Below are 27,912 nucleotides of genomic sequence, written 5' to 3'. Positions count from 1 at the left end.
CTCATCGCTGATGTTGCTTCCAAGTTTCTTTCGAAGAGCAAACCACGTTCTTCGTAGCCGAATTGTGAGACCAGAGGCTCCTGCTGTTGGCGATGGAGCCAGGCCCTATCAGATCGCTTCCGTATATGGCGGTCGGACGGAAAGCAAAACTGTCGAAAGGCGACAGTTGTGCTACAGTTGGGGGTATTATTGGCTCGATACGTTAAAATGTCTGCGAGAAGTAAGCACTTAACTATGAGTGAGAAACCACCGTTCCCAAACACCGCCATGGTGCCAAACCTCGATTCGTTTATAAATCTTGAGGTGATGTTTGATTCGGATGACGTACGCTATCGAATGTTGTGTCCTTCCAATTGGTAGGCGGTTTAGTTTCGTATTTCTTACAGATGTTATCTGCCACCTACACGTTCCATTGCTACTAGTGAGTGGCGTTTCGCATGTAGATGGCGTGATCCGAAATGGGTGCTTTACGTAAAATTCTTCGACGAGGATGGGATTCGTACCCACGCGTGCAGAGCACATTGGATTAGCAGTCCAACAGCCTTAACCACTCGGCCACCTCGCCTGATGCATCGGAAACTGCGTCCCTCGCTAGTCCTTACGGAAAGAAGTCGTTTGTCGATTCCAAAACGCATCGTACTGTGGCTGGTGTTAACGCTGTAACGCCCTGCTGCAGTGCAGCTGACCAAGCTCCCACTCGTGAATCATTTAATGATGGCATCCGTCCACGTCGGTATCCGATCGGAGGAAATTAGTCGGCCCACTTACTTACTGCAGAAATAAGCACCGAATCGTCGTGTAGCGTTGTCTAATGCAAATGAGAAATGTCCTGTGCATTCAGTATAACAACTACCGCAACGACTCGATTATCTCGATGCGCAACATTTATTTGTCACCTTCGTTGACCTCATCGCTGATGTTGCTTCCAAGTTTCTTTCGAAGAGCAAACCACGTTCTTCGTAGCCGAATTGTGAGACCAGAGGCTCCTGCTGTTGGCGATGGAGCCAGGCCCTATCAGATCGCTTCCGTATATGGCGGTCGGACGGAAAGCAAAACTGTCGAAAGGCGACAGTTGTGCTACAGTTGGGGGTATTATTGGCTCGATACGTTAAAATGTCTGCGAGAAGTAAGCACTTAACTATGAGTGAGAAACCACCGTTCCCAAACACCGCCATGGTGCCAAACCTCGATTCGTTTATAAATCTTGAGGTGATGTTTGATTCGGATGACGTACGCTATCGAATGTTGTGTCCTTCCAATTGGTAGGCGGTTTAGTTTCGTATTTCTTACAGATGTTATCTGCCACCTACACGTTCCATTGCTACTAGTGAGTGGCGTTTCGCATGTAGATGGCGTGATCCGAAATGGGTGCTTTACGTAAAATTCTTCGACGAGGATGGGATTCGAACCCACGCGTGCAGAGCACATTGGATTAGCAGTCCAACAGCCTTAACCACTCGGCCACCTCGCCTGATGCATCGGAAACTGCGTCCCTCGCTAGTCCTTACGGAAAGAAGTCGTTTGTCGATTCCAAAACGCATCGTACTGTGGCTGGTGTTAACGCTGTAACGCCCTGCTGCAGTGCAGCTGACCAAGCTCCCACTCGTGAATCATTTAATGATGGCATCCGTCCACGTCGGTATCCGATCGGAGGAAATTAGTCGGCCCACTTACTTACTGCAGAAATAAGCACCGAATCGTCGTGTAGCGTTGTCTAATGCAAATGAGAAATGTCCTGTGCATTCAGTATAACAACTACCGCAACGACGCGATTATCTCGATGCGCAACATTTATTTGTCACCTTCGTTGACCTCATCGCTGATGTTGCTTCCAAGTTTCTTTCGAAGAGCAAACCACGTTCTTCGTAGCCGAATTGTGAGACCAGAGGCTCCTGCTGTTGGCGATGGAGCCAGGCCCTATCAGATCGCTTCCGTATATGGCGGTCGGACGGAAAGCAAAACTGTCGAAAGGCGACAGTTGTGCTACAGTTGGGGGTATTATTGGCTCGATACGTTAAAATGTCTGCGAGAAGTAAGCACTTAACTATGAGTGAGAAACCACCGTTCCCAAACACCGCCATGGTGCCAAACCTCGATTCGTTTATAAATCTTGAGGTGATGTTTGATTCGGAAGACGTACGCTATCGAATGTTGTGTCCTTCCAATTGGTAGGCGGTTTAGTTTCGTATTTCTTACAGATGTTATCTGCCACCTACACGTTCCATTGCTACTAGTGAGTGGCGTTTCGCATGTAGATGGCGTGATCCGAAATGGGTGCTTTACGTAAAATTCTTCGACGAGGATGGGATTCGAACCCACGCGTGCAGAGCACATTGGATTAGCAGTCCAACAGCCTTAACCACTCGGCCACCTCGCCTGATGCATCGGAAACTGCGTCCCTCGCTAGTCCTTACGGAAAGAAGTCGTTTGTCGATTCCAAAACGCATCGTACTGTGGCTGGTGTTAACGCTGTAACGCCCTGCTGCAGTGCAGCTGACCAAGCTGCCACTCGTGAATCATTTAATGATGGCATCCGTCCACGTCGGTATCCGATCGGAGGAAATTAGTCGGCCCACTTACTTACTGCAGAAATAAGCACCGAATCGTCGTGTAGCGTTGTCTAATGCAAATGAGAAATGTCCTGTGCATTCAGTATAACAACTACCGCAACGACGCGATTATCTCGATGCGCAACATTTATTTGTCACCTTCGTTGACCTCATCGCTGATGTTGCTTCCAAGTTTCTTTCGAAGAGCAAACCACGTTCTTCGTAGCCGAATTGTGAGACCAGAGGCTCCTGCTGTTGGCGATGGAGCCAGGCCCTATCAGATCGCTTCCGTATATGGCGGTCGGACGGAAAGCAAAACTGTCGAAAGGCGACAGTTGTGCTACAGTTGGGGGTATTATTGGCTCGATACGTTAAAATGTCTGCGAGAAGTAAGCACTTAACTATGAGTGAGAAACCACCGTTCCCAAACACCGCCATGGTGCCAAACCTCGATTCGTTTATAAATCTTGAGGTGATGTTTGATTCGGAAGACGTACGCTATCGAATGTTGTGTCCTTCCAATTGGTAGGCGGTTTAGTTTCGTATTTCTTACAGATGTTATCTGCCACCTACACGTTCCATTGCTACTAGTGAGTGGCGTTTCGCATGTAGATGGCGTGATCCGAAATGGGTGCTTTACGTAAAATTCTTCGACGAGGATGGGATTCGTACCCACGCGTGCAGAGCACATTGGATTAGCAGTCCAACAGCCTTAACCACTCGGCCACCTCGCCTGATGCATCGGAAACTGCGTCCCTCGCTAGTCCTTACGGAAAGAAGTCGTTTGTCGATTCCAAAACGCATCGTACTGTGGCTGGTGTTAACGCTGTAACGCCCTGCTGCAGTGCAGCTGACCAAGCTGCCACTCGTGAATCATTTAATGATGGCATCCGTCCACGTCGGTATCCGATCGGAGGAAATTAGTCGGCCCACTTACTTACTGCAGAAATAAGCACCGAATCGTCGTGTAGCGTTGTCTAATGCAAATGAGAAATGTCCTGTGCATTCAGTATAACAACTACCGCAACGACGCGATGATCTCGATGCGCAACATTTATTTGTCACCTTCGTTGACCTCATCGCTGATGTTGCTTCCAAGTTTCTTTCGAAGAGCAAACCACGTTCTTCGTAGCCGAATTGTGAGACCAGAGGCTCCTGCTGTTGGCGATGGAGCCAGGCCCTATCAGATCGCTTCCGTATATGGCGGTCGGACGGAAAGCAAAACTGTCGAAAGGCGACAGTTGTGCTACAGTTGGGGGTATTATTGGCTCGATACGTTAAAATGTCTGCGAGAAGTAAGCACTTAACTATGAGTGAGAAACCACCGTTCCCAAACACCGCCATGGTGCCAAACCTCGATTCGTTTATAAATCTTGAGGTGATGTTTGATTCGGAAGACGTACGCTATCGAATGTTGTGTCCTTCCAATTGGTAGGCGGTTTAGTTTCGTATTTCTTACAGATGTTATCTGCCACCTACACGTTCCATTGCTACTAGTGAGTGGCGTTTCGCATGTAGATGGCGTGATCCGAAATGGGTGCTTTACGTAAAATTCTTCGACGAGGATGGGATTCGTACCCACGCGTGCAGAGCACATTGGATTAGCAGTCCAACAGCCTTAACCACTCGGCCACCTCGCCTGATGCATCGGAAACTGCGTCCCTCGCTAGTCCTTACGGAAAGAAGTCGTTTGTCGATTCCAAAACGCATCGTACTGTGGCTGGTGTTAACGCTGTAACGCCCTGCTGCAGTGCAGCTGACCAAGCTCCCACTCGTGAATCATTTAATGATGGCATCCGTCCACGTCGGTATCCGATCGGAGGAAATTAGTCGGCCCACTTACTTACTGCAGAAATAAGCACCGAATCGTCGTGTAGCGTTGTCTAATGCAAATGAGAAATGTCCTGTGCATTCAGTATAACAACTACCGCAACGACGCGATTATCTCGATGCGCAACATTTATTTGTCACCTTCGTTGACCTCATCGCTGATGTTGCTTCCAAGTTTCTTTCGAAGAGCAAACCACGTTCTTCGTAGCCGAATTGTGAGACCAGAGGCTCCTGCTGTTGGCGATGGAGCCAGGCCCTATCAGATCGCTTCCGTATATGGCGGTCGGACGGAAAGCAAAACTGTCGAAAGGCGACAGTTGTGCTACAGTTGGGGGTATTATTGGCTCGATACGTTAAAATGTCTGCGAGAAGTAAGCACTTAACTATGAGTGAGAAACCACCGTTCCCAAACACCGCCATGGTGCCAAACCTCGATTCGTTTATAAATCTTGAGGTGATGTTTGATTCGGATGACGTACGCTATCGAATGTTGTGTCCTTCCAATTGGTAGGCGGTTTAGTTTCGTATTTCTTACAGATGTTATCTGCCACCTACACGTTCCATTGCTACTAGTGAGTGGCGTTTCGCATGTAGAAGGCGTGATCCGAAATGGGTGCTTTACGTAAAATTCTTCGACGAGGATGGGATTCGAACCCACGCGTGCAGAGCACATTGGATTAGCAGTCCAACAGCCTTAACCACTCGGCCACCTCGCCTGATGCATCGGAAACTGCGTCCCTCGCTAGTCCTTACGGAAAGAAGTCGTTTGTCGATTCCAAAACGCATCGTACTGTGGCTGGTGTTAACGCTGTAACGCCCTGCTGCAGTGCAGCTGACCAAGCTCCCACTCGTGAATCATTTAATGATGGCATCCGTCCACGTCGGTATCCGATCGGAGGAAATTAGTCGGCCCAGTTACTTACTGCAGAAATAAGCACCGAATCGTCGTGTAGCGTTGTCTAATGCAAATGAGAAATGTCCTGTGCATTCAGTATAACAACTACCGCAACGACGCGATTATCTCGATGCGCAACATTTATTTGTCACCTTCGTTGACCTCATCGCTGATGTTGCTTCCAAGTTTCTTTCGAAGAGCAAACCACGTTCTTCGTAGCCGAATTGTGAGACCAGAGGCTCCTGCTGTTGGCGATGGAGCCAGGCCCTATCAGATCGCTTCCGTATATGGCGGTCGGACGGAAAGCAAAACTGTCGAAAGGCGACAGTTGTGCTACAGTTGGGGGTATTATTGGCTCGATACGTTAAAATGTCTGCGAGAAGTAAGCACTTAACTATGAGTGAGAAACCACCGTTCCCAAACACCGCCATGGTGCCAAACCTCGATTCGTTTATAAATCTTGAGGTGATGTTTGATTCGGATGACGTACGCTATCGAATGTTGTGTCCTTCCAATTGGTAGGCGGTTTAGTTTCGTATTTCTTACAGATGTTATCTGCCACCTACACGTTCCATTGCTACTAGTGAGTGGCGTTTCGCATGTAGATGGCGTGATCCGAAATGGGTGCTTTACGTAAAATTCTTCGACGAGGATGGGATTCGTACCCACGCGTGCAGAGCACATTGGATTAGCAGTCCAACAGCCTTAACCACTCGGCCACCTCGCCTGATGCATCGGAAACTGCGTCCCTCGCTAGTCCTTACGGAAAGAAGTCGTTTGTCGATTCCAAAACGCATCGTACTGTGGCTGGTGTTAACGCTGTAACGCCCTGCTGCAGTGCAGCTGACCAAGCTCCCACTCGTGAATCATTTAATGATGGCATCCGTCCACGTCGGTATCCGATCGGAGGAAATTAGTCGGCCCACTTACTTACTGCAGAAATAAGCACCGAATCGTCGTGTAGCGTTGTCTAATGCAAATGAGAAATGTCCTGTGCATTCAGTATAACAACTACCGCAACGACGCGATTATCTCGATGCGCAACATTTATTTGTCACCTTCGTTGACCTCATCGCTGATGTTGCTTCCAAGTTTCTTTCGAAGAGCAAACCACGTTCTTCGTAGCCGAATTGTGAGACCAGAGGCTCCTGCTGTTGGCGATGGAGCCAGGCCCTATCAGATCGCTTCCGTATATGGCGGTCGGACGGAAAGCAAAACTGTCGAAAGGCGACAGTTGTGCTACAGTTGGGGGTATTATTGGCTCGATACGTTAAAATGTCTGCGAGAAGTAAGCACTTAACTATGAGTGAGAAACCACCGTTCCCAAACACCGCCATGGTGCCAAACCTCGATTCGTTTATAAATCTTGAGGTGATGTTTGATTCGGATGACGTACGCTATCGAATGTTGTGTCCTTCCAATTGGTAGGCGGTTTAGTTTCGTATTTCTTACAGATGTTATCTGCCACCTACACGTTCCATTGCTACTAGTGAGTGGCGTTTCGCATGTAGAAGGCGTGATCCGAAATGGGTGCTTTACGTAAAATTCTTCGACGAGGATGGGATTCGAACCCACGCGTGCAGAGCACATTGGATTAGCAGTCCAACAGCCTTAACCACTCGGCCACCTCGCCTGATGCATCGGAAACTGCGTCCCTCGCTAGTCCTTACGGAAAGAAGTCGTTTGTCGATTCCAAAACGCATCGTACTGTGGCTGGTGTTAACGCTGTAACGCCCCGCTGCAGTGCAGCTGACCAAGCTCCCACTCGTGAATCATTTAATGATGGCATCCGTCCATGTCGGTATCCGATCGGAGGAAATTAGTCGGCCCACTTACTTACTGCAGAAATAAGCACCGAATCGTCGTGTAGCGTTGTCTAATGCAAATGAGAAATGTCCTGTGCATTCAGTATAACAACTACCGCAACGACGCGATGATCTCGATGCGCAACATTTATTTGTCACCTTCGTTGACCTCATCGCTGATGTTGCTTCCAAGTTTCTTTCGAAGAGCAAACCACGTTCTTCGTAGCCGAATTGTGAGACCAGAGGCTCCTGCTGTTGGCGATGGAGCCAGGCCCTATCAGATCGCTTCCGTATATGGCGGTCGGACGGAAAGCAAAACTGTCGAAAGGCGACAGTTGTGCTACAGTTGGGGGTATTATTGGCTCGATACGTTAAAATGTCTGCGAGAAGTAAGCACTTAACTATGAGTGAGAAACCACCGTTCCCAAACACCGCCATGGTGCCAAACCTCGATTCGTTTATAAATCTTGAGGTGATGTTTGATTCGGATGACGTACGCTATCGAATGTTGTGTCCTTCCAATTGGTAGGCGGTTTAGTTTCGTATTTCTTACAGATGTTATCTGCCACCTACACGTTCCATTGCTACTAGTGAGTGGCGTTTCGCATGTAGATGGCGTGATCCGAAATGGGTGCTTTACGTAAAATTCTTCGACGAGGATGGGATTCGTACCCACGCGTGCAGAGCACATTGGATTAGCAGTCCAACAGCCTTAACCACTCGGCCACCTCGCCTGATGCATCGGAAACTGCGTCCCTCGCTAGTCCTTACGGAAAGAAGTCGTTTGTCGATTCCAAAACGCATCGTACTGTGGCTGGTGTTAACGCTGTAACGCCCTGCTGCAGTGCAGCTGACCAAGCTCCCACTCGTGAATCATTTAATGATGGCATCCGTCCACGTCGGTATCCGATCGGAGGAAATTAGTCGGCCCACTTACTTACTGCAGAAATAAGCACCGAATCGTCGTGTAGCGTTGTCTAATGCAAATGAGAAATGTCCTGTGCATTCAGTATAACAACTACCGCAACGACGCGATGATCTCGATGCGCAACATTTATTTGTCACCTTCGTTGACCTCATCGCTGATGTTGCTTCCAAGTTTCTTTCGAAGAGCAAACCACGTTCTTCGTAGCCGAATTGTGAGACCAGAGGCTCCTGCTGTTGGCGATGGAGCCAGGCCCTATCAGATCGCTTCCGTATATGGCGGTCGGACGGAAAGCAAAACTGTCGAAAGGCGACAGTTGTGCTACAGTTGGGGGTATTATTGGCTCGATACGTTAAAATGTCTGCGAGAAGTAAGCACTTAACTATGAGTGAGAAACCACCGTTCCCAAACACCGCCATGGTGCCAAACCTCGATTCGTTTATAAATCTTGAGGTGATGTTTGATTCGGAAGACGTACGCTATCGAATGTTGTGTCCTTCCAATTGGTAGGCGGTTTAGTTTCGTATTTCTTACAGATGTTATCTGCCACCTACACGTTCCATTGCTACTAGTGAGTGGCGTTTCGCATGTAGATGGCGTGATCCGAAATGGGTGCTTTACGTAAAATTCTTCGACGAGGATGGGATTCGTACCCACGCGTGCAGAGCACATTGGATTAGCAGTCCAACAGCCTTAACCACTCGGCCACCTCGCCTGATGCATCGGAAACTGCGTCCCTCGCTAGTCCTTACGGAAAGAAGTCGTTTGTCGATTCCAAAACGCATCGTACTGTGGCTGGTGTTAACGCTGTAACGCCCTGCTGCAGTGCAGCTGACCAAGCTCCCACTCGTGAATCATTTAATGATGGCATCCGTCCACGTCGGTATCCGATCGGAGGAAATTAGTCGGCCCACTTACTTACTGCAGAAATAAGCACCGAATCGTCGTGTAGCGTTGTCTAATGCAAATGAGAAATGTCCTGTGCATTCAGTATAACAACTACCGCAACGACGCGATGATCTCGATGCGCAACATTTATTTGTCACCTTCGTTGACCTCATCGCTGATGTTGCTTCCAAGTTTCTTTCGAAGAGCAAACCACGTTCTTCGTAGCCGAATTGTGAGACCAGAGGCTCCTGCTGTTGGCGATGGAGCCAGGCCCTATCAGATCGCTTCCGTATATGGCGGTCGGACGGAAAGCAAAACTGTCGAAAGGCGACAGTTGTGCTACAGTTGGGGGTATTATTGGCTCGATACGTTAAAATGTCTGCGAGAAGTAAGCACTTAACTATGAGTGAGAAACCACCGTTCCCAAACACCGCCATGGTGCCAAACCTCGATTCGTTTATAAATCTTGAGGTGATGTTTGATTCGGAAGACGTACGCTATCGAATGTTGTGTCCTTCCAATTGGTAGGCGGTTTAGTTTCGTATTTCTTACAGATGTTATCTGCCACCTACACGTTCCATTGCTACTAGTGAGTGGCGTTTCGCATGTAGATGGCGTGATCCGAAATGGGTGCTTTACGTAAAATTCTTCGACGAGGATGGGATTCGTACCCACGCGTGCAGAGCACATTGGATTAGCAGTCCAACAGCCTTAACCACTCGGCCACCTCGCCTGATGCATCGGAAACTGCGTCCCTCGCTAGTCCTTACGGAAAGAAGTCGTTTGTCGATTCCAAAACGCATCGTACTGTGGCTGGTGTTAACGCTGTAACGCCCTGCTGCAGTGCAGCTGACCAAGCTCCCACTCGTGAATCATTTAATGATGGCATCCGTCCACGTCGGTATCCGATCGGAGGAAATTAGTCGGCCCACTTACTTACTGCAGAAATAAGCACCGAATCGTCGTGTAGCGTTGTCTAATGCAAATGAGAAATGTCCTGTGCATTCAGTATAACAACTACCGCAACGACGCGATGATCTCGATGCGCAACATTTATTTGTCACCTTCGTTGACCTCATCGCTGATGTTGCTTCCAAGTTTCTTTCGAAGAGCAAACCACGTTCTTCGTAGCCGAATTGTGAGACCAGAGGCTCCTGCTGTTGGCGATGGAGCCAGGCCCTATCAGATCGCTTCCGTATATGGCGGTCGGACGGAAAGCAAAACTGTCGAAAGGCGACAGTTGTGCTACAGTTGGGGGTATTATTGGCTCGATACGTTAAAATGTCTGCGAGAAGTAAGCACTTAACTATGAGTGAGAAACCACCGTTCCCAAACACCGCCATGGTGCCAAACCTCGATTCGTTTATAAATCTTGAGGTGATGTTTGATTCGGAAGACGTACGCTATCGAATGTTGTGTCCTTCCAATTGGTAGGCGGTTTAGTTTCGTATTTCTTACAGATGTTATCTGCCACCTACACGTTCCATTGCTACTAGTGAGTGGCGTTTCGCATGTAGATGGCGTGATCCGAAATGGGTGCTTTACGTAAAATTCTTCGACGAGGATGGGATTCGTACCCACGCGTGCAGAGCACATTGGATTAGCAGTCCAACAGCCTTAACCACTCGGCCACCTCGCCTGATGCATCGGAAACTGCGTCCCTCGCTAGTCCTTACGGAAAGAAGTCGTTTGTCGATTCCAAAACGCATCGTACTGTGGCTGGTGTTAACGCTGTAACGCCCTGCTGCAGTGCAGCTGACCAAGCTCCCACTCGTGAATCATTTAATGATGGCATCCGTCCACGTCGGTATCCGATCGGAGGAAATTAGTCGGCCCACTTACTTACTGCAGAAATAAGCACCGAATCGTCGTGTAGCGTTGTCTAATGCAAATGAGAAATGTCCTGTGCATTCAGTATAACAACTACCGCAACGACGCGATTATCTCGATGCGCAACATTTATTTGTCACCTTCGTTGACCTCATCGCTGATGTTGCTTCCAAGTTTCTTTCGAAGAGCAAACCACGTTCTTCGTAGCCGAATTGTGAGACCAGAGGCTCCTGCTGTTGGCGATGGAGCCAGGCCCTATCAGATCGCTTCCGTATATGGCGGTCGGACGGAAAGCAAAACTGTCGAAAGGCGACAGTTGTGCTACAGTTGGGGGTATTATTGGCTCGATACGTTAAAATGTCTGCGAGAAGTAAGCACTTAACTATGAGTGAGAAACCACCGTTCCCAAACACCGCCATGGTGCCAAACCTCGATTCGTTTATAAATCTTGAGGTGATGTTTGATTCGGATGACGTACGCTATCGAATGTTGTGTCCTTCCAATTGGTAGGCGGTTTAGTTTCGTATTTCTTACAGATGTTATCTGCCACCTACACGTTCCATTGCTACTAGTGAGTGGCGTTTCGCATGTAGAAGGCGTGATCCGAAATGGGTGCTTTACGTAAAATTCTTCGACGAGGATGGGATTCGAACCCACGCGTGCAGAGCACATTGGATTAGCAGTCCAACAGCCTTAACCACTCGGCCACCTCGCCTGATGCATCGGAAACTGCGTCCCTCGCTAGTCCTTACGGAAAGAAGTCGTTTGTCGATTCCAAAACGCATCGTACTGTGGCTGGTGTTAACGCTGTAACGCCCCGCTGCAGTGCAGCTGACCAAGCTCCCACTCGTGAATCATTTAATGATGGCATCCGTCCATGTCGGTATCCGATCGGAGGAAATTAGTCGGCCCACTTACTTACTGCAGAAATAAGCACCGAATCGTCGTGTAGCGTTGTCTAATGCAAATGAGAAATGTCCTGTGCATTCAGTATAACAACTACCGCAACGACGCGATGATCTCGATGCGCAACATTTATTTGTCACCTTCGTTGACCTCATCGCTGATGTTGCTTCCAAGTTTCTTTCGAAGAGCAAACCACGTTCTTCGTAGCCGAATTGTGAGACCAGAGGCTCCTGCTGTTGGCGATGGAGCCAGGCCCTATCAGATCGCTTCCGTATATGGCGGTCGGACGGAAAGCAAAACTGTCGAAAGGCGACAGTTGTGCTACAGTTGGGGGTATTATTGGCTCGATACGTTAAAATGTCTGCGAGAAGTAAGCACTTAACTATGAGTGAGAAACCACCGTTCCCAAACACCGCCATGGTGCCAAACCTCGATTCGTTTATAAATCTTGAGGTGATGTTTGATTCGGAAGACGTACGCTATCGAATGTTGTGTCCTTCCAATTGGTAGGCGGTTTAGTTTCGTATTTCTTACAGATGTTATCTGCCACCTACACGTTCCATTGCTACTAGTGAGTGGCGTTTCGCATGTAGATGGCGTGATCCGAAATGGGTGCTTTACGTAAAATTCTTCGACGAGGATGGGATTCGTACCCACGCGTGCAGAGCACATTGGATTAGCAGTCCAACAGCCTTAACCACTCGGCCACCTCGCCTGATGCATCGGAAACTGCGTCCCTCGCTAGTCCTTACGGAAAGAAGTCGTTTGTCGATTCCAAAACGCATCGTACTGTGGCTGGTGTTAACGCTGTAACGCCCTGCTGCAGTGCAGCTGACCAAGCTCCCACTCGTGAATCATTTAATGATGGCATCCGTCCACGTCGGTATCCGATCGGAGGAAATTAGTCGGCCCACTTACTTACTGCAGAAATAAGCACCGAATCGTCGTGTAGCGTTGTCTAATGCAAATGAGAAATGTCCTGTGCATTCAGTATAACAACTACCGCAACGACGCGATGATCTCGATGCGCAACATTTATTTGTCACCTTCGTTGACCTCATCGCTGATGTTGCTTCCAAGTTTCTTTCGAAGAGCAAACCACGTTCTTCGTAGCCGAATTGTGAGACCAGAGGCTCCTGCTGTTGGCGATGGAGCCAGGCCCTATCAGATCGCTTCCGTATATGGCGGTCGGACGGAAAGCAAAACTGTCGAAAGGCGACAGTTGTGCTACAGTTGGGGGTATTATTGGCTCGATACGTTAAAATGTCTGCGAGAAGTAAGCACTTAACTATGAGTGAGAAACCACCGTTCCCAAACACCGCCATGGTGCCAAACCTCGATTCGTTTATAAATCTTGAGGTGATGTTTGATTCGGAAGACGTACGCTATCGAATGTTGTGTCCTTCCAATTGGTAGGCGGTTTAGTTTCGTATTTCTTACAGATGTTATCTGCCACCTACACGTTCCATTGCTACTAGTGAGTGGCGTTTCGCATGTAGAAGGCGTGATCCGAAATGGGTGCTTTACGTAAAATTCTTCGACGAGGATGGGATTCGAACCCACGCGTGCAGAGCACATTGGATTAGCAGTCCAACAGCCTTAACCACTCGGCCACCTCGCCTGATGCATCGGAAACTGCGTCCCTCGCTAGTCCTTACGGAAAGAAGTCGTTTGTCGATTCCAAAACGCATCGTACTGTGGCTGGTGTTAACGCTGTAACGCCCTGCTGCAGTGCAGCTGACCAAGCTCCCACTCGTGAATCATTTAATGATGGCATCCGTCCACGTCGGTATCCGATCGGAGGAAATTAGTCGGCCCAGTTACTTACTGCAGAAATAAGCACCGAATCGTCGTGTAGCGTTGTCTAATGCAAATGAGAAATGTCCTGTGCATTCAGTATAACAACTACCGCAACGACGCGATTATCTCGATGCGCAACATTTATTTGTCACCTTCGTTGACCTCATCGCTGATGTTGCTTCCAAGTTTCTTTCGAAGAGCAAACCACGTTCTTCGTAGCCGAATTGTGAGACCAGAGGCTCCTGCTGTTGGCGATGGAGCCAGGCCCTATCAGATCGCTTCCGTATATGGCGGTCGGACGGAAAGCAAAACTGTCGAAAGGCGACAGTTGTGCTACAGTTGGGGGTATTATTGGCTCGATACGTTAAAATGTCTGCGAGAAGTAAGCACTTAACTATGAGTGAGAAACCACCGTTCCCAAACACCGCCATGGTGCCAAACCTCGATTCGTTTATAAATCTTGAGGTGATGTTTGATTCGGATGACGTACGCTATCGAATGTTGTGTCCTTCCAATTGGTAGGCGGTTTAGTTTCGTATTTCTTACAGATGTTATCTGCCACCTACACGTTCCATTGCTACTAGTGAGTGGCGTTTCGCATGTAGATGGCGTGATCCGAAATGGGTGCTTTACGTAAAATTCTTCGACGAGGATGGGATTCGTACCCACGCGTGCAGAGCACATTGGATTAGCAGTCCAACAGCCTTAACCACTCGGCCACCTCGCCTGATGCATCGGAAACTGCGTCCCTCGCTAGTCCTTACGGAAAGAAGTCGTTTGTCGATTCCAAAACGCATCGTACTGTGGCTGGTGTTAACGCTGTAACGCCCTGCTGCAGTGCAGCTGACCAAGCTCCCACTCGTGAATCATTTAATGATGGCATCCGTCCACGTCGGTATCCGATCGGAGGAAATTAGTCGGCCCACTTACTTACTGCAGAAATAAGCACCGAATCGTCGTGTAGCGTTGTCTAATGCAAATGAGAAATGTCCTGTGCATTCAGTATAACAACTACCGCAACGACGCGATTATCTCGATGCGCAACATTTATTTGTCACCTTCGTTGACCTCATCGCTGATGTTGCTTCCAAGTTTCTTTCGAAGAGCAAACCACGTTCTTCGTAGCCGAATTGTGAGACCAGAGGCTCCTGCTGTTGGCGATGGAGCCAGGCCCTATCAGATCGCTTCCGTATATGGCGGTCGGACGGAAAGCAAAACTGTCGAAAGGCGACAGTTGTGCTACAGTTGGGGGTATTATTGGCTCGATACGTTAAAATGTCTGCGAGAAGTAAGCACTTAACTATGAGTGAGAAACCACCGTTCCCAAACACCGCCATGGTGCCAAACCTCGATTCGTTTATAAATCTTGAGGTGATGTTTGATTCGGATGACGTACGCTATCGAATGTTGTGTCCTTCCAATTGGTAGGCGGTTTAGTTTCGTATTTCTTACAGATGTTATCTGCCACCTACACGTTCCATTGCTACTAGTGAGTGGCGTTTCGCATGTAGAAGGCGTGATCCGAAATGGGTGCTTTACGTAAAATTCTTCGACGAGGATGGGATTCGAACCCACGCGTGCAGAGCACATTGGATTAGCAGTCCAACAGCCTTAACCACTCGGCCACCTCGCCTGATGCATCGGAAACTGCGTCCCTCGCTAGTCCTTACGGAAAGAAGTCGTTTGTCGATTCCAAAACGCATCGTACTGTGGCTGGTGTTAACGCTGTAACGCCCCGCTGCAGTGCAGCTGACCAAGCTCCCACTCGTGAATCATTTAATGATGGCATCCGTCCATGTCGGTATCCGATCGGAGGAAATTAGTCGGCCCACTTACTTACTGCAGAAATAAGCACCGAATCGTCGTGTAGCGTTGTCTAATGCAAATGAGAAATGTCCTGTGCATTCAGTATAACAACTACCGCAACGACGCGATGATCTCGATGCGCAACATTTATTTGTCACCTTCGTTGACCTCATCGCTGATGTTGCTTCCAAGTTTCTTTCGAAGAGCAAACCACGTTCTTCGTAGCCGAATTGTGAGACCAGAGGCTCCTGCTGTTGGCGATGGAGCCAGGCCCTATCAGATCGCTTCCGTATATGGCGGTCGGACGGAAAGCAAAACTGTCGAAAGGCGACAGTTGTGCTACAGTTGGGGGTATTATTGGCTCGATACGTTAAAATGTCTGCGAGAAGTAAGCACTTAACTATGAGTGAGAAACCACCGTTCCCAAACACCGCCATGGTGCCAAACCTCGATTCGTTTATAAATCTTGAGGTGATGTTTGATTCGGATGACGTACGCTATCGAATGTTGTGTCCTTCCAATTGGTAGGCGGTTTAGTTTCGTATTTCTTACAGATGTTATCTGCCACCTACACGTTCCATTGCTACTAGTGAGTGGCGTTTCGCATGTAGATGGCGTGATCCGAAATGGGTGCTTTACGTAAAATTCTTCGACGAGGATGGGATTCGTACCCACGCGTGCAGAGCACATTGGATTAGCAGTCCAACAGCCTTAACCACTCGGCCACCTCGCCTGATGCATCGGAAACTGCGTCCCTCGCTAGTCCTTACGGAAAGAAGTCGTTTGTCGATTCCAAAACGCATCGTACTGTGGCTGGTGTTAACGCTGTAACGCCCTGCTGCAGTGCAGCTGACCAAGCTCCCACTCGTGAATCATTTAATGATGGCATCCGTCCACGTCGGTATCCGATCGGAGGAAATTAGTCGGCCCACTTACTTACTGCAGAAATAAGCACCGAATCGTCGTGTAGCGTTGTCTAATGCAAATGAGAAATGTCCTGTGCATTCAGTATAACAACTACCGCAACGACGCGATGATCTCGATGCGCAACATTTATTTGTCACCTTCGTTGACCTCATCGCTGATGTTGCTTCCAAGTTTCTTTCGAAGAGCAAACCACGTTCTTCGTAGCCGAATTGTGAGACCAGAGGCTCCTGCTGTTGGCGATGGAGCCAGGCCCTATCAGATCGCTTCCGTATATGGCGGTCGGACGGAAAGCAAAACTGTCGAAAGGCGACAGTTGTGCTACAGTTGGGGGTATTATTGGCTCGATACGTTAAAATGTCTGCGAGAAGTAAGCACTTAACTATGAGTGAGAAACCACCGTTCCCAAACACCGCCATGGTGCCAAACCTCGATTCGTTTATAAATCTTGAGGTGATGTTTGATTCGGAAGACGTACGCTATCGAATGTTGTGTCCTTCCAATTGGTAGGCGGTTTAGTTTCGTATTTCTTACAGATGTTATCTGCCACCTACACGTTCCATTGCTACTAGTGAGTGGCGTTTCGCATGTAGATGGCGTGATCCGAAATGGGTGCTTTACGTAAAATTCTTCGACGAGGATGGGATTCGTACCCACGCGTGCAGAGCACATTGGATTAGCAGTCCAACAGCCTTAACCACTCGGCCACCTCGCCTGATGCATCGGAAACTGCGTCCCTCGCTAGTCCTTACGGAAAGAAGTCGTTTGTCGATTCCAAAACGCATCGTACTGTGGCTGGTGTTAACGCTGTAACGCCCTGCTGCAGTGCAGCTGACCAAGCTCCCACTCGTGAATCATTTAATGATGGCATCCGTCCACGTCGGTATCCGATCGGAGGAAATTAGTCGGCCCACTTACTTACTGCAGAAATAAGCACCGAATCGTCGTGTAGCGTTGTCTAATGCAAATGAGAAATGTCCTGTGCATTCAGTATAACAACTACCGCAACGACGCGATGATCTCGATGCGCAACATTTATTTGTCACCTTCGTTGACCTCATCGCTGATGTTGCTTCCAAGTTTCTTTCGAAGAGCAAACCACGTTCTTCGTAGCCGAATTGTGAGACCAGAGGCTCCTGCTGTTGGCGATGGAGCCAGGCCCTATCAGATCGCTTCCGTATATGGCGGTCGGACGGAAAGCAAAACTGTCGAAAGGCGACAGTTGTGCTACAGTTGGGGGTATTATTGGCTCGATACGTTAAAATGTCTGCGAGAAGTAAGCACTTAACTATGAGTGAGAAACCACCGTTCCCAAACACCGCCATGGTGCCAAACCTCGATTCGTTTATAAATCTTGAGGTGATGTTTGATTCGGAAGACGTACGCTATCGAATGTTGTGTCCTTCCAATTGGTAGGCGGTTTAGTTTCGTATTTCTTACAGATGTTATCTGCCACCTACACGTTCCATTGCTACTAGTGAGTGGCGTTTCGCATGTAGATGGCGTGATCCGAAATGGGTGCTTTACGTAAAATTCTTCGACGAGGATGGGATTCGTACCCACGCGTGCAGAGCACATTGGATTAGCAGTCCAACAGCCTTAACCACTCGGCCACCTCGCCTGATGCATCGGAAACTGCGTCCCTCGCTAGTCCTTACGGAAAGAAGTCGTTTGTCGATTCCAAAACGCATCGTACTGTGGCTGGTGTTAACGCTGTAACGCCCTGCTGCAGTGCAGCTGACCAAGCTCCCACTCGTGAATCATTTAATGATGGCATCCGTCCACGTCGGTATCCGATCGGAGGAAATTAGTCGGCCCACTTACTTACTGCAGAAATAAGCACCGAATCGTCGTGTAGCGTTGTCTAATGCAAATGAGAAATGTCCTGTGCATTCAGTATAACAACTACCGCAACGACGCGATGATCTCGATGCGCAACATTTATTTGTCACCTTCGTTGACCTCATCGCTGATGTTGCTTCCAAGTTTCTTTCGAAGAGCAAACCACGTTCTTCGTAGCCGAATTGTGAGACCAGAGGCTCCTGCTGTTGGCGATGGAGCCAGGCCCTATCAGATCGCTTCCGTATATGGCGGTCGGACGGAAAGCAAAACTGTCGAAAGGCGACAGTTGTGCTACAGTTGGGGGTATTATTGGCTCGATACGTTAAAATGTCTGCGAGAAGTAAGCACTTAACTATGAGTGAGAAACCACCGTTCCCAAACACCGCCATGGTGCCAAACCTCGATTCGTTTATAAATCTTGAGGTGATGTTTGATTCGGAAGACGTACGCTATCGAATGTTGTGTCCTTCCAATTGGTAGGCGGTTTAGTTTCGTATTTCTTACAGATGTTATCTGCCACCTACACGTTCCATTGCTACTAGTGAGTGGCGTTTCGCATGTAGATGGCGTGATCCGAAATGGGTGCTTTACGTAAAATTCTTCGACGAGGATGGGATTGGTACCCACGCGTGCAGAGCACATTGGATTAGCAGTCCAACAGCCTTAACCACTCGGCCACCTCGCCTGATGCATCGGAAACTGCGTCCCTCGCTAGTCCTTACGGAAAGAAGTCGTTTGTCGATTCCAAAACGCATCGTACTGTGGCTGGTGTTAACGCTGTAACGCCCTGCTGCAGTGCAGCTGACCAAGCTCCCACTCGTGAATCATTTAATGATGGCATCCGTCCACGTCGGTATCCGATCGGAGGAAATTAGTCGGCCCACTTACTTACTGCAGAAATAAGCACCGAATCGTCGTGTAGCGTTGTCTAATGCAAATGAGAAATGTCCTGTGCATTCAGTATAACAACTACCGCAACGACGCGATTATCTCGATGCGCAACATTTATTTGTCACCTTCGTTGACCTCATCGCTGATGTTGCTTCCAAGTTTCTTTCGAAGAGCAAACCACGTTCTTCGTAGCCGAATTGTGAGACCAGAGGCTCCTGCTGTTGGCGATGGAGCCAGGCCCTATCAGATCGCTTCCGTATATGGCGGTCGGACGGAAAGCAAAACTGTCGAAAGGCGACAGTTGTGCTACAGTTGGGGGTATTATTGGCTCGATACGTTAAAATGTCTGCGAGAAGTAAGCACTTAACTATGAGTGAGAAACCACCGTTCCCAAACACCGCCATGGTGCCAAACCTCGATTCGTTTATAAATCTTGAGGTGATGTTTGATTCGGATGACGTACGCTATCGAATGTTGTGTCCTTCCAATTGGTAGGCGGTTTAGTTTCGTATTTCTTACAGATGTTATCTGCCACCTACACGTTCCATTGCTACTAGTGAGTGGCGTTTCGCATGTAGAAGGCGTGATCCGAAATGGGTGCTTTACGTAAAATTCTTCGACGAGGATGGGATTCGAACCCACGCGTGCAGAGCACATTGGATTAGCAGTCCAACAGCCTTAACCACTCGGCCACCTCGCCTGATGCATCGGAAACTGCGTCCCTCGCTAGTCCTTACGGAAAGAAGTCGTTTGTCGATTCCAAAACGCATCGTACTGTGGCTGGTGTTAACGCTGTAACGCCCCGCTGCAGTGCAGCTGACCAAGCTCCCACTCGTGAATCATTTAATGATGGCATCCGTCCATGTCGGTATCCGATCGGAGGAAATTAGTCGGCCCACTTACTTACTGCAGAAATAAGCACCGAATCGTCGTGTAGCGTTGTCTAATGCAAATGAGAAATGTCCTGTGTATTCAGTATAACAACTACCGCAACGACGCGATGATCTCGATGCGCAACATTTATTTGTCACCTTCGTTGACCTCATCGCTGATGTTGCTTCCAAGTTTCTTTCGAAGAGCAAACCACGTTCTTCGTAGCCGAATTGTGAGACCAGAGGCTCCTGCTGTTGGCGATGGAGCCAGGCCCTATCAGATCGCTTCCGTATATGGCGGTCGGACGGAAAGCAAAACTGTCGAAAGGCGACAGTTGTGCTACAGTTGGGGGTATTATTGGCTCGATACGTTAAAATGTCTGCGAGAAGTAAGCACTTAACTATGAGTGAGAAACCACCGTTCCCAAACACCGCCATGGTGCCAAACCTCGATTCGTTTATAAATCTTGAGGTGATGTTTGATTCGGATGACGTACGCTATCGAATGTTGTGTCCTTCCAATTGGTAGGCGGTTTAGTTTCGTATTTCTTACAGATGTTATCTGCCACCTACACGTTCCATTGCTACTAGTGAGTGGCGTTTCGCATGTAGATGGCGTGATCCGAAATGGGTGCTTTACGTAAAATTCTTCGACGAGGATGGGATTCGTACCCACGCGTGCAGAGCACATTGGATTAGCAGTCCAACAGCCTTAACCACTCGGCCACCTCGCCTGATGCATCGGAAACTGCGTCCCTCGCTAGTCCTTACGGAAAGAAGTCGTTTGTCGATTCCAAAACGCATCGTACTGTGGCTGGTGTTAACGCTGTAACGCCCTGCTGCAGTGCAGCTGACCAAGCTCCCACTCGTGAATCATTTAATGATGGCATCCGTCCACGTCGGTATCCGATCGGAGGAAATTAGTCGGCCCACTTACTTACTGCAGAAATAAGCACCGAATCGTCGTGTAGCGTTGTCTAATGCAAATGAGAAATGTCCTGTGCATTCAGTATAACAACTACCGCAACGACGCGATGATCTCGATGCGCAACATTTATTTGTCACCTTCGTTGACCTCATCGCTGATGTTGCTTCCAAGTTTCTTTCGAAGAGCAAACCACGTTCTTCGTAGCCGAATTGTGAGACCAGAGGCTCCTGCTGTTGGCGATGGAGCCAGGCCCTATCAGATCGCTTCCGTATATGGCGGTCGGACGGAAAGCAAAACTGTCGAAAGGCGACAGTTGTGCTACAGTTGGGGGTATTATTGGCTCGATACGTTAAAATGTCTGCGAGAAGTAAGCACTTAACTATGAGTGAGAAACCACCGTTCCCAAACACCGCCATGGTGCCAAACCTCGATTCGTTTATAAATCTTGAGGTGATGTTTGATTCGGAAGACGTACGCTATCGAATGTTGTGTCCTTCCAATTGGTAGGCGGTTTAGTTTCGTATTTCTTACAGATGTTATCTGCCACCTACACGTTCCATTGCTACTAGTGAGTGGCGTTTCGCATGTAGATGGCGTGATCCGAAATGGGTGCTTTACGTAAAATTCTTCGACGAGGATGGGATTCGTACCCACGCGTGCAGAGCACATTGGATTAGCAGTCCAACAGCCTTAACCACTCGGCCACCTCGCCTGATGCATCGGAAACTGCGTCCCTCGCTAGTCCTTACGGAAAGAAGTCGTTTGTCGATTCCAAAACGCATCGTACTGTGGCTGGTGTTAACGCTGTAACGCCCTGCTGCAGTGCAGCTGACCAAGCTCCCACTCGTGAATCATTTAATGATGGCATCCGTCCACGTCGGTATCCGATCGGAGGAAATTAGTCGGCCCACTTACTTACTGCAGAAATAAGCACCGAATCGTCGTGTAGCGTTGTCTAATGCAAATGAGAAATGTCCTGTGCATTCAGTATAACAACTACCGCAACGACGCGATGATCTCGATGCGCAACATTTATTTGTCACCTTCGTTGACCTCATCGCTGATGTTGCTTCCAAGTTTCTTTCGAAGAGCAAACCACGTTCTTCGTAGCCGAATTGTGAGACCAGAGGCTCCTGCTGTTGGCGATGGAGCCAGGCCCTATCAGATCGCTTCCGTATATGGCGGTCGGACGGAAAGCAAAACTGTCGAAAGGCGACAGTTGTGCTACAGTTGGGGGTATTATTGGCTCGATACGTTAAAATGTCTGCGAGAAGTAAGCACTTAACTATGAGTGAGAAACCACCGTTCCCAAACACCGCCATGGTGCCAAACCTCGATTCGTTTATAAATCTTGAGGTGATGTTTGATTCGGAAGACGTACGCTATCGAATGTTGTGTCCTTCCAATTGGTAGGCGGTTTAGTTTCGTATTTCTTACAGATGTTATCTGCCACCTACACGTTCCATTGCTACTAGTGAGTGGCGTTTCGCATGTAGATGGCGTGATCCGAAATGGGTGCTTCACGTAAAATTCTTCGACGAGGATGGGATTCGTACCCACGCGTGCAGAGCACATTGGATTAGCAGTCCAACAGCCTTAACCACTCGGCCACCTCGCCTGATGCATCGGAAACTGCGTCCCTCGCTAGTCCTTACGGAAAGAAGTCGTTTGTCGATTCCAAAACGCATCGTACTGTGGCTGGTGTTAACGCTGTAACGCCCTGCTGCAGTGCAGCTGACCAAGCTCCCACTCGTGAATCATTTAATGATGGCATCCGTCCACGTCGGTATCCGATCGGAGGAAATTAGTCGGCCCACTTACTTACTGCAGAAATAAGCACCGAATCGTCGTGTAGCGTTGTCTAATGCAAATGAGAAATGTCCTGTGCATTCAGTATAACAACTACCGCAACGACGAGATGATCTCGATGCGCAACATTTATTTGTCACCTTCGTTGACCTCATCGCTGATGTTGCTTCCAAGTTTCTTTCGAAGAGCAAACCACGTTCTTCGTAGCCGAATTGTGAGACCAGAGGCTCCTGCTGTTGGCGATGGAGCCAGGCCCTATCAGATCGCTTCCGTATATGGCGGTCGGACGGAAAGCAAAACTGTCGAAAGGCGACAGTTGTGCTACAGTTGGGGGTATTATTGGCTCGATACGTTAAAATGTCTGCGAGAAGTAAGCACTTAACTATGAGTGAGAAACCACCGTTCCCAAACACCGCCATGGTGCCAAACCTCGATTCGTTTATAAATCTTGAGGTGATGTTTGATTCGGAAGACGTACGCTATCGAATGTTGTGTCCTTCCAATTGGTAGGCGGTTTAGTTTCGTATTTCTTACAGATGTTATCTGCCACCTACACGTTCCATTGCTACTAGTGAGTGGCGTTTCGCATGTAGATGGCGTGATCCGAAATGGGTGCTTTACGTAAAATTCTTCGACGAGGATGGGATTCGTACCCACGCGTGCAGAGCACATTGGATTAGCAGTCCAACAGCCTTAACCACTCGGCCCCCTCGCCTGATGCATCGGAAACTGCGTCCCTCGCTAGTCCTTACGGAAAGAAGTCGTTTGTCGATTCCAAAACGCATCGTACTGTGGCTGGTGTTAACGCTGTAACGCCCTGCTGCAGTGCAGCTGACCAAGCTCCCACTCGTGAATCATTTAATGATGGCATCCGTCCACGTCGGTATCCGATCGGAGGAAAGTAGTCGGCCCACTTACTTACTGCAGAAATAAGCACCGAATCGTCGTGTAGCGTTGTCTAATGCAAATGAGAAATGTCCTGTGCATTCAGTATAACTACTACCGCAACGACGCGATTATCTCGATGCGCAACATTTATTTGTCACCTTCGTTGACCTCATCGCTGATGTTGCTTCCAAGTTTCTTTCGAAGAGCAAACCACGTTCTTCGTAGCCGAATTGTGAGACCAGAGGCTCCTGCTGTTGGCGATGGAGCCAGGCCCTATCAGATCGCTTCCGTATATGGCGGTCGGACGGAAAGCAAAACTGTCGAAAGGCGACAGTTGTGCTACAGTTGGGGGTATTATTGGCTCGATACGTTAAAATGTCTGCGAGAAGTAAGCACTTAACTATGAGTGAGAAACCACCGTTCCCAAACACCGCCATGGTGCCAAACCTCGATTCGTTTATAAATCTTGAGGTGATGTTTGATTCGGAAGACGTACGCTATCGAATGTTGTGTCCTTCCAATTGGTAGGCGGTTTAGTTTCGTATTTCTTACAGATGTTATCTGCCACCTACACGTTCCATTGCTACTAGTGAGTGGCGTTTCGCATGTAGAAGGCGTGATCCGAAATGGGTGCTTTACGTAAAATTCTTCGACGAGGATGGGATTCGAACCCACGCGTGCAGAGCACATTGGATTAGCAGTTCAACGCCCTAACCACTCGGCCACCTCGTCTGATGCATCAGAAACTGCGTCCCTCGCTAGTCCTTACGGAAAGAAGTCGTTTGTCGATTCCAAAACGCATCGTACTGTGGCTGGTGTTAACGCTGTAACGCCCTGCTGCAGTGCAGCTGACCAAGCTCCCACTCGTGAATCATTTAATGATGGCATCCGTCCACGTCGGTATCCGATCGGAGGAAATTAGTCGGCCCACTTACTTACTGCAGAAATAAGCACCGAATCGTCGTGTAGCGTTGTCTAATGCAAATGAGAAATGTCCTGTGCATTCAGTATAACAACTACCGCAACGACGCGATTATCTCGATGCGCAACATTTATTTGTCACCTTCGTTGACCTCATCGCTGATGTTGCTTCCAAGTTTCTTTCGAAGAGCAAACCACGTTCTTCGTAGCCGAATTGTGAGACCAGAGGCTCCTGCTGTTGGCGATGGAGCCAGGCCCTATCAGATCGCTTCCGTATATGGCGGTCGGACGGAAAGCAAAACTGTCGAAAGGCGACAGTTGTGCTACAGTTGGGGGTATTATTGGCTCGATACGTTAAAATGTCTGCGAGAAGTAAGCACTTAACTATGAGTGAGAAACCACCGTTCCCAAACACCGCCATGGTGCCAAACCTCGATTCGTTTATAAATCTTGAGGTGATGTTTGATTCGGATGACGTACGCTATCGAATGTTGTGTCCTTCCAATTGGTAGGCGGTTTAGTTTCGTATTTCTTACAGATGTTATCTGCCACCTACACGTTCCATTGCTACTAGTGAGTGGCGTTTCGCATGTAGATGGCGTGATCCGAAATGGGTGCTTTACGTAAAATTCTTCGACGAGGATGGGATTCGAACCCACGCGTGCAGAGCACATTGGATTAGCAGTCCAACAGCCTTAACCACTCGGCCACCTCGCCTGATGCATCGGAAACTGCGTCCCTCGCTAGTCCTTACGGAAAGAAGTCGTTTGTCGATTCCAAAACGCATCGTACTGTGGCTGGTGTTAACGCTGTAACGCCCTGCTGCAGTGCAGCTGACCAAGCTCCCACTCGTGAATCATTTAATGATGGCATCCGTCCACGTCGGTATCCGATCGGAGGAAATTAGTCGGCCCACTTACTTACTGCAGAAATAAGCACCGAATCGTCGTGTAGCGTTGTCTAATGCAAATGAGAAATGTCCTGTGCATTCAGTATAACAACTACCGCAACGACGCGATTATCTCGATGCGCAACATTTATTTGTCACCTTCGTTGACCTCATCGCTGATGTTGCTTCCAAGTTTCTTTCGAAGAGCAAACCACGTTCTTCGTAGCCGAATTGTGAGACCAGAGGCTCCTGCTGTTGGCGATGGAGCCAGGCCCTATCAGATCGCTTCCGTATATGGCGGTCGGACGGAAAGCAAAACTGTCGAAAGGCGACAGTTGTGCTACAGTTGGGGGTATTATTGGCTCGATACGTTAAAATGTCTGCGAGAAGTAAGCACTTAACTATGAGTGAGAAACCACCGTTCCCAAACACCGCCATGGTGCCAAACCTCGATTCGTTTATAAATCTTGAGGTGATGTTTGATTCGGAAGACGTACGCTATCGAATGTTGTGTCCTTCCAATTGGTAGGCGGTTTAGTTTCGTATTTCTTACAGATGTTATCTGCCACCTACACGTTCCATTGCTACTAGTGAGTGGCGTTTCGCATGTAGATGGCGTGATCCGAAATGGGTGCTTTACGTAAAATTCTTCGACGAGGATGGGATTCGAACCCACGCGTGCAGAGCACATTGGATTAGCAGTCCAACAGCCTTAACCACTCGGCCACCTCGCCTGATGCATCGGAAACTGCGTCCCTCGCTAGTCCTTACGGAAAGAAGTCGTTTGTCGATTCCAAAACGCATCGTACTGTGGCTGGTGTTAACGCTGTAACGCCCTGCTGCAGTGCAGCTGACCAAGCTGCCACTCGTGAATCATTTAATGATGGCATCCGTCCACGTCGGTATCCGATCGGAGGAAATTAGTCGGCCCACTTACTTACTGCAGAAATAAGCACCGAATCGTCGTGTAGCGTTGTCTAATGCAAATGAGAAATGTCCTGTGCATTCAGTATAACAACTACCGCAACGACGCGATTATCTCGATGCGCAACATTTATTTGTCACCTTCGTTGACCTCATCGCTGATGTTGCTTCCAAGTTTCTTTCGAAGAGCAAACCACGTTCTTCGTAGCCGAATTGTGAGACCAGAGGCTCCTGCTGTTGGCGATGGAGCCAGGCCCTATCAGATCGCTTCCGTATATGGCGGTCGGACGGAAAGCAAAACTGTCGAAAGGCGACAGTTGTGCTACAGTTGGGGGTATTATTGGCTCGATACGTTAAAATGTCTGCGAGAAGTAAGCACTTAACTATGAGTGAGAAACCACCGTTCCCAAACACCGCCATGGTGCCAAACCTCGATTCGTTTATAAATCTTGAGGTGATGTTTGATTCGGAAGACGTACGCTATCGAATGTTGTGTCCTTCCAATTGGTAGGCGGTTTAGTTTCGTATTTCTTACAGATGTTATCTGCCACCTACACGTTCCATTGCTACTAGTGAGTGGCGTTTCGCATGTAGATGGCGTGATCCGAAATGGGTGCTTTACGTAAAATTCTTCGACGAGGATGGGATTCGTACCCACGCGTGCAGAGCACATTGGATTAGCAGTCCAACAGCCTTAACCACTCGGCCACCTCGCCTGATGCATCGGAAACTGCGTCCCTCGCTAGTCCTTACGGAAAGAAGTCGTTTGTCGATTCCAAAACGCATCGTACTGTGGCTGGTGTTAACGCTGTAACGCCCTGCTGCAGTGCAGCTGACCAAGCTCCCACTCGTGAATCATTTAATGATGGCATCCGTCCACGTCGGTATCCGATCGGAGGAAATTAGTCGGCCCACTTACTTACTGCAGAAATAAGCACCGAATCGTCGTGTAGCGTTGTCTAATGCAAATGAGAAATGTCCTGTGCATTCAGTATAACAACTACCGCAACGACGCGATGATCTCGATGCGCAACATTTATTTGTCACCTTCGTTGACCTCATCGCTGATGTTGCTTCCAAGTTTCTTTCGAAGAGCAAACCACGTTCTTCGTAGCCGAATTGTGAGACCAGAGGCTCCTGCTGTTGGCGATGGAGCCAGGCCCTATCAGATCGCTTCCGTATATGGCGGTCGGACGGAAAGCAAAACTGTCGAAAGGCGACAGTTGTGCTACAGTTGGGGGTATTATTGGCTCGATACGTTAAAATGTCTGCGAGAAGTAAGCACTTAACTATGAGTGAGAAACCACCGTTCCCAAACACCGCCATGGTGCCAAACCTCGATTCGTTTATAAATCTTGAGGTGATGTTTGATTCGGAAGACGTACGCTATCGAATGTTGTGTCCTTCCAATTGGTAGGCGGTTTAGTTTCGTATTTCTTACAGATGTTATCTGCCACCTACACGTTCCATTGCTACTAGTGAGTGGCGTTTCGCATGTAGATGGCGTGATCCGAAATGGGTGCTTTACGTAAAATTCTTCGACGAGGATGGGATTCGAACCCACGCGTGCAGAGCACATTGGATTAGCAGTCCAACAGCCTTAACCACTCGGCCACCTCGCCTGATGCATCGGAAACTGCGTCCCTCGCTAGTCCTTACGGAAAGAAGTCGTTTGTCGATTCCAAAACGCATCGTACTGTGGCTGGTGTTAACGCTGTAACGCCCTGCTGCAGTGCAGCTGACCAAGCTGCCACTCGTGAATCATTTAATGATGGCATCCGTCCACGTCG

The 27,912-nt window shown here is 48.6% G+C and overlaps 31 non-coding genes across 31 annotated transcripts; all 31 read right to left on the bottom strand.

Annotated features, from left to right (window-relative positions):
- Window positions 1–482: 482 nt before the first annotated feature.
- Trnas-gcu (transfer RNA serine (anticodon GCU)) lies at window positions 483–565 on the bottom strand. The gene has a single exon. It is a non-coding gene; the product is annotated as a tRNA-Ser (tRNA).
- Window positions 566–1,388: 823 nt separating this feature from the next.
- Window positions 1,389–1,471, bottom strand: Trnas-gcu (transfer RNA serine (anticodon GCU)). The gene has a single exon. It is a non-coding gene; the product is annotated as a tRNA-Ser (tRNA).
- Window positions 1,472–2,294: 823 nt separating this feature from the next.
- On the bottom strand, window positions 2,295–2,377 carry Trnas-gcu (transfer RNA serine (anticodon GCU)). Its single transcript has one exon. It is a non-coding gene; the product is annotated as a tRNA-Ser (tRNA).
- An 823-nt stretch (window positions 2,378–3,200) lies between these two features.
- Window positions 3,201–3,283, bottom strand: Trnas-gcu (transfer RNA serine (anticodon GCU)). Its single transcript has one exon. It is a non-coding gene; the product is annotated as a tRNA-Ser (tRNA).
- An 823-nt stretch (window positions 3,284–4,106) lies between these two features.
- On the bottom strand, window positions 4,107–4,189 carry Trnas-gcu (transfer RNA serine (anticodon GCU)). The gene has a single exon. It is a non-coding gene; the product is annotated as a tRNA-Ser (tRNA).
- Window positions 4,190–5,012: 823 nt separating this feature from the next.
- On the bottom strand, window positions 5,013–5,095 carry Trnas-gcu (transfer RNA serine (anticodon GCU)). The gene has a single exon. It is a non-coding gene; the product is annotated as a tRNA-Ser (tRNA).
- An 823-nt stretch (window positions 5,096–5,918) lies between these two features.
- Trnas-gcu (transfer RNA serine (anticodon GCU)) lies at window positions 5,919–6,001 on the bottom strand. Its single transcript has one exon. It is a non-coding gene; the product is annotated as a tRNA-Ser (tRNA).
- Window positions 6,002–6,824: 823 nt separating this feature from the next.
- Window positions 6,825–6,907, bottom strand: Trnas-gcu (transfer RNA serine (anticodon GCU)). The gene has a single exon. It is a non-coding gene; the product is annotated as a tRNA-Ser (tRNA).
- Window positions 6,908–7,730: 823 nt separating this feature from the next.
- Window positions 7,731–7,813, bottom strand: Trnas-gcu (transfer RNA serine (anticodon GCU)). The gene has a single exon. It is a non-coding gene; the product is annotated as a tRNA-Ser (tRNA).
- Window positions 7,814–8,636: 823 nt separating this feature from the next.
- On the bottom strand, window positions 8,637–8,719 carry Trnas-gcu (transfer RNA serine (anticodon GCU)). The gene has a single exon. It is a non-coding gene; the product is annotated as a tRNA-Ser (tRNA).
- An 823-nt stretch (window positions 8,720–9,542) lies between these two features.
- Trnas-gcu (transfer RNA serine (anticodon GCU)) lies at window positions 9,543–9,625 on the bottom strand. The gene has a single exon. It is a non-coding gene; the product is annotated as a tRNA-Ser (tRNA).
- An 823-nt stretch (window positions 9,626–10,448) lies between these two features.
- On the bottom strand, window positions 10,449–10,531 carry Trnas-gcu (transfer RNA serine (anticodon GCU)). Its single transcript has one exon. It is a non-coding gene; the product is annotated as a tRNA-Ser (tRNA).
- An 823-nt stretch (window positions 10,532–11,354) lies between these two features.
- Trnas-gcu (transfer RNA serine (anticodon GCU)) lies at window positions 11,355–11,437 on the bottom strand. Its single transcript has one exon. It is a non-coding gene; the product is annotated as a tRNA-Ser (tRNA).
- An 823-nt stretch (window positions 11,438–12,260) lies between these two features.
- Window positions 12,261–12,343, bottom strand: Trnas-gcu (transfer RNA serine (anticodon GCU)). The gene has a single exon. It is a non-coding gene; the product is annotated as a tRNA-Ser (tRNA).
- An 823-nt stretch (window positions 12,344–13,166) lies between these two features.
- On the bottom strand, window positions 13,167–13,249 carry Trnas-gcu (transfer RNA serine (anticodon GCU)). Its single transcript has one exon. It is a non-coding gene; the product is annotated as a tRNA-Ser (tRNA).
- An 823-nt stretch (window positions 13,250–14,072) lies between these two features.
- On the bottom strand, window positions 14,073–14,155 carry Trnas-gcu (transfer RNA serine (anticodon GCU)). The gene has a single exon. It is a non-coding gene; the product is annotated as a tRNA-Ser (tRNA).
- Window positions 14,156–14,978: 823 nt separating this feature from the next.
- Window positions 14,979–15,061, bottom strand: Trnas-gcu (transfer RNA serine (anticodon GCU)). The gene has a single exon. It is a non-coding gene; the product is annotated as a tRNA-Ser (tRNA).
- An 823-nt stretch (window positions 15,062–15,884) lies between these two features.
- Trnas-gcu (transfer RNA serine (anticodon GCU)) lies at window positions 15,885–15,967 on the bottom strand. The gene has a single exon. It is a non-coding gene; the product is annotated as a tRNA-Ser (tRNA).
- Window positions 15,968–16,790: 823 nt separating this feature from the next.
- On the bottom strand, window positions 16,791–16,873 carry Trnas-gcu (transfer RNA serine (anticodon GCU)). The gene has a single exon. It is a non-coding gene; the product is annotated as a tRNA-Ser (tRNA).
- Window positions 16,874–17,696: 823 nt separating this feature from the next.
- Trnas-gcu (transfer RNA serine (anticodon GCU)) lies at window positions 17,697–17,779 on the bottom strand. Its single transcript has one exon. It is a non-coding gene; the product is annotated as a tRNA-Ser (tRNA).
- An 823-nt stretch (window positions 17,780–18,602) lies between these two features.
- On the bottom strand, window positions 18,603–18,685 carry Trnas-gcu (transfer RNA serine (anticodon GCU)). Its single transcript has one exon. It is a non-coding gene; the product is annotated as a tRNA-Ser (tRNA).
- Window positions 18,686–19,508: 823 nt separating this feature from the next.
- Window positions 19,509–19,591, bottom strand: Trnas-gcu (transfer RNA serine (anticodon GCU)). The gene has a single exon. It is a non-coding gene; the product is annotated as a tRNA-Ser (tRNA).
- Window positions 19,592–20,414: 823 nt separating this feature from the next.
- Trnas-gcu (transfer RNA serine (anticodon GCU)) lies at window positions 20,415–20,497 on the bottom strand. Its single transcript has one exon. It is a non-coding gene; the product is annotated as a tRNA-Ser (tRNA).
- An 823-nt stretch (window positions 20,498–21,320) lies between these two features.
- Window positions 21,321–21,403, bottom strand: Trnas-gcu (transfer RNA serine (anticodon GCU)). Its single transcript has one exon. It is a non-coding gene; the product is annotated as a tRNA-Ser (tRNA).
- An 823-nt stretch (window positions 21,404–22,226) lies between these two features.
- On the bottom strand, window positions 22,227–22,309 carry Trnas-gcu (transfer RNA serine (anticodon GCU)). The gene has a single exon. It is a non-coding gene; the product is annotated as a tRNA-Ser (tRNA).
- An 823-nt stretch (window positions 22,310–23,132) lies between these two features.
- Trnas-gcu (transfer RNA serine (anticodon GCU)) lies at window positions 23,133–23,215 on the bottom strand. Its single transcript has one exon. It is a non-coding gene; the product is annotated as a tRNA-Ser (tRNA).
- Window positions 23,216–24,038: 823 nt separating this feature from the next.
- Trnas-gcu (transfer RNA serine (anticodon GCU)) lies at window positions 24,039–24,120 on the bottom strand. Its single transcript has one exon. It is a non-coding gene; the product is annotated as a tRNA-Ser (tRNA).
- An 823-nt stretch (window positions 24,121–24,943) lies between these two features.
- On the bottom strand, window positions 24,944–25,026 carry Trnas-gcu (transfer RNA serine (anticodon GCU)). The gene has a single exon. It is a non-coding gene; the product is annotated as a tRNA-Ser (tRNA).
- An 823-nt stretch (window positions 25,027–25,849) lies between these two features.
- Window positions 25,850–25,932, bottom strand: Trnas-gcu (transfer RNA serine (anticodon GCU)). The gene has a single exon. It is a non-coding gene; the product is annotated as a tRNA-Ser (tRNA).
- Window positions 25,933–26,755: 823 nt separating this feature from the next.
- On the bottom strand, window positions 26,756–26,838 carry Trnas-gcu (transfer RNA serine (anticodon GCU)). The gene has a single exon. It is a non-coding gene; the product is annotated as a tRNA-Ser (tRNA).
- An 823-nt stretch (window positions 26,839–27,661) lies between these two features.
- On the bottom strand, window positions 27,662–27,744 carry Trnas-gcu (transfer RNA serine (anticodon GCU)). The gene has a single exon. It is a non-coding gene; the product is annotated as a tRNA-Ser (tRNA).
- Window positions 27,745–27,912: the final 168 nt, after the last annotated feature.

The sequence above is a fragment of the Schistocerca cancellata genome, chromosome 2, assembly GCF_023864275.1.
Source record: "Schistocerca cancellata isolate TAMUIC-IGC-003103 chromosome 2, iqSchCanc2.1, whole genome shotgun sequence".
Classification (NCBI taxonomy): Eukaryota; Metazoa; Arthropoda; class Insecta; order Orthoptera; family Acrididae; genus Schistocerca; species Schistocerca cancellata.
This window is presented reverse-complemented; position numbering and strand designations above follow the sequence as displayed.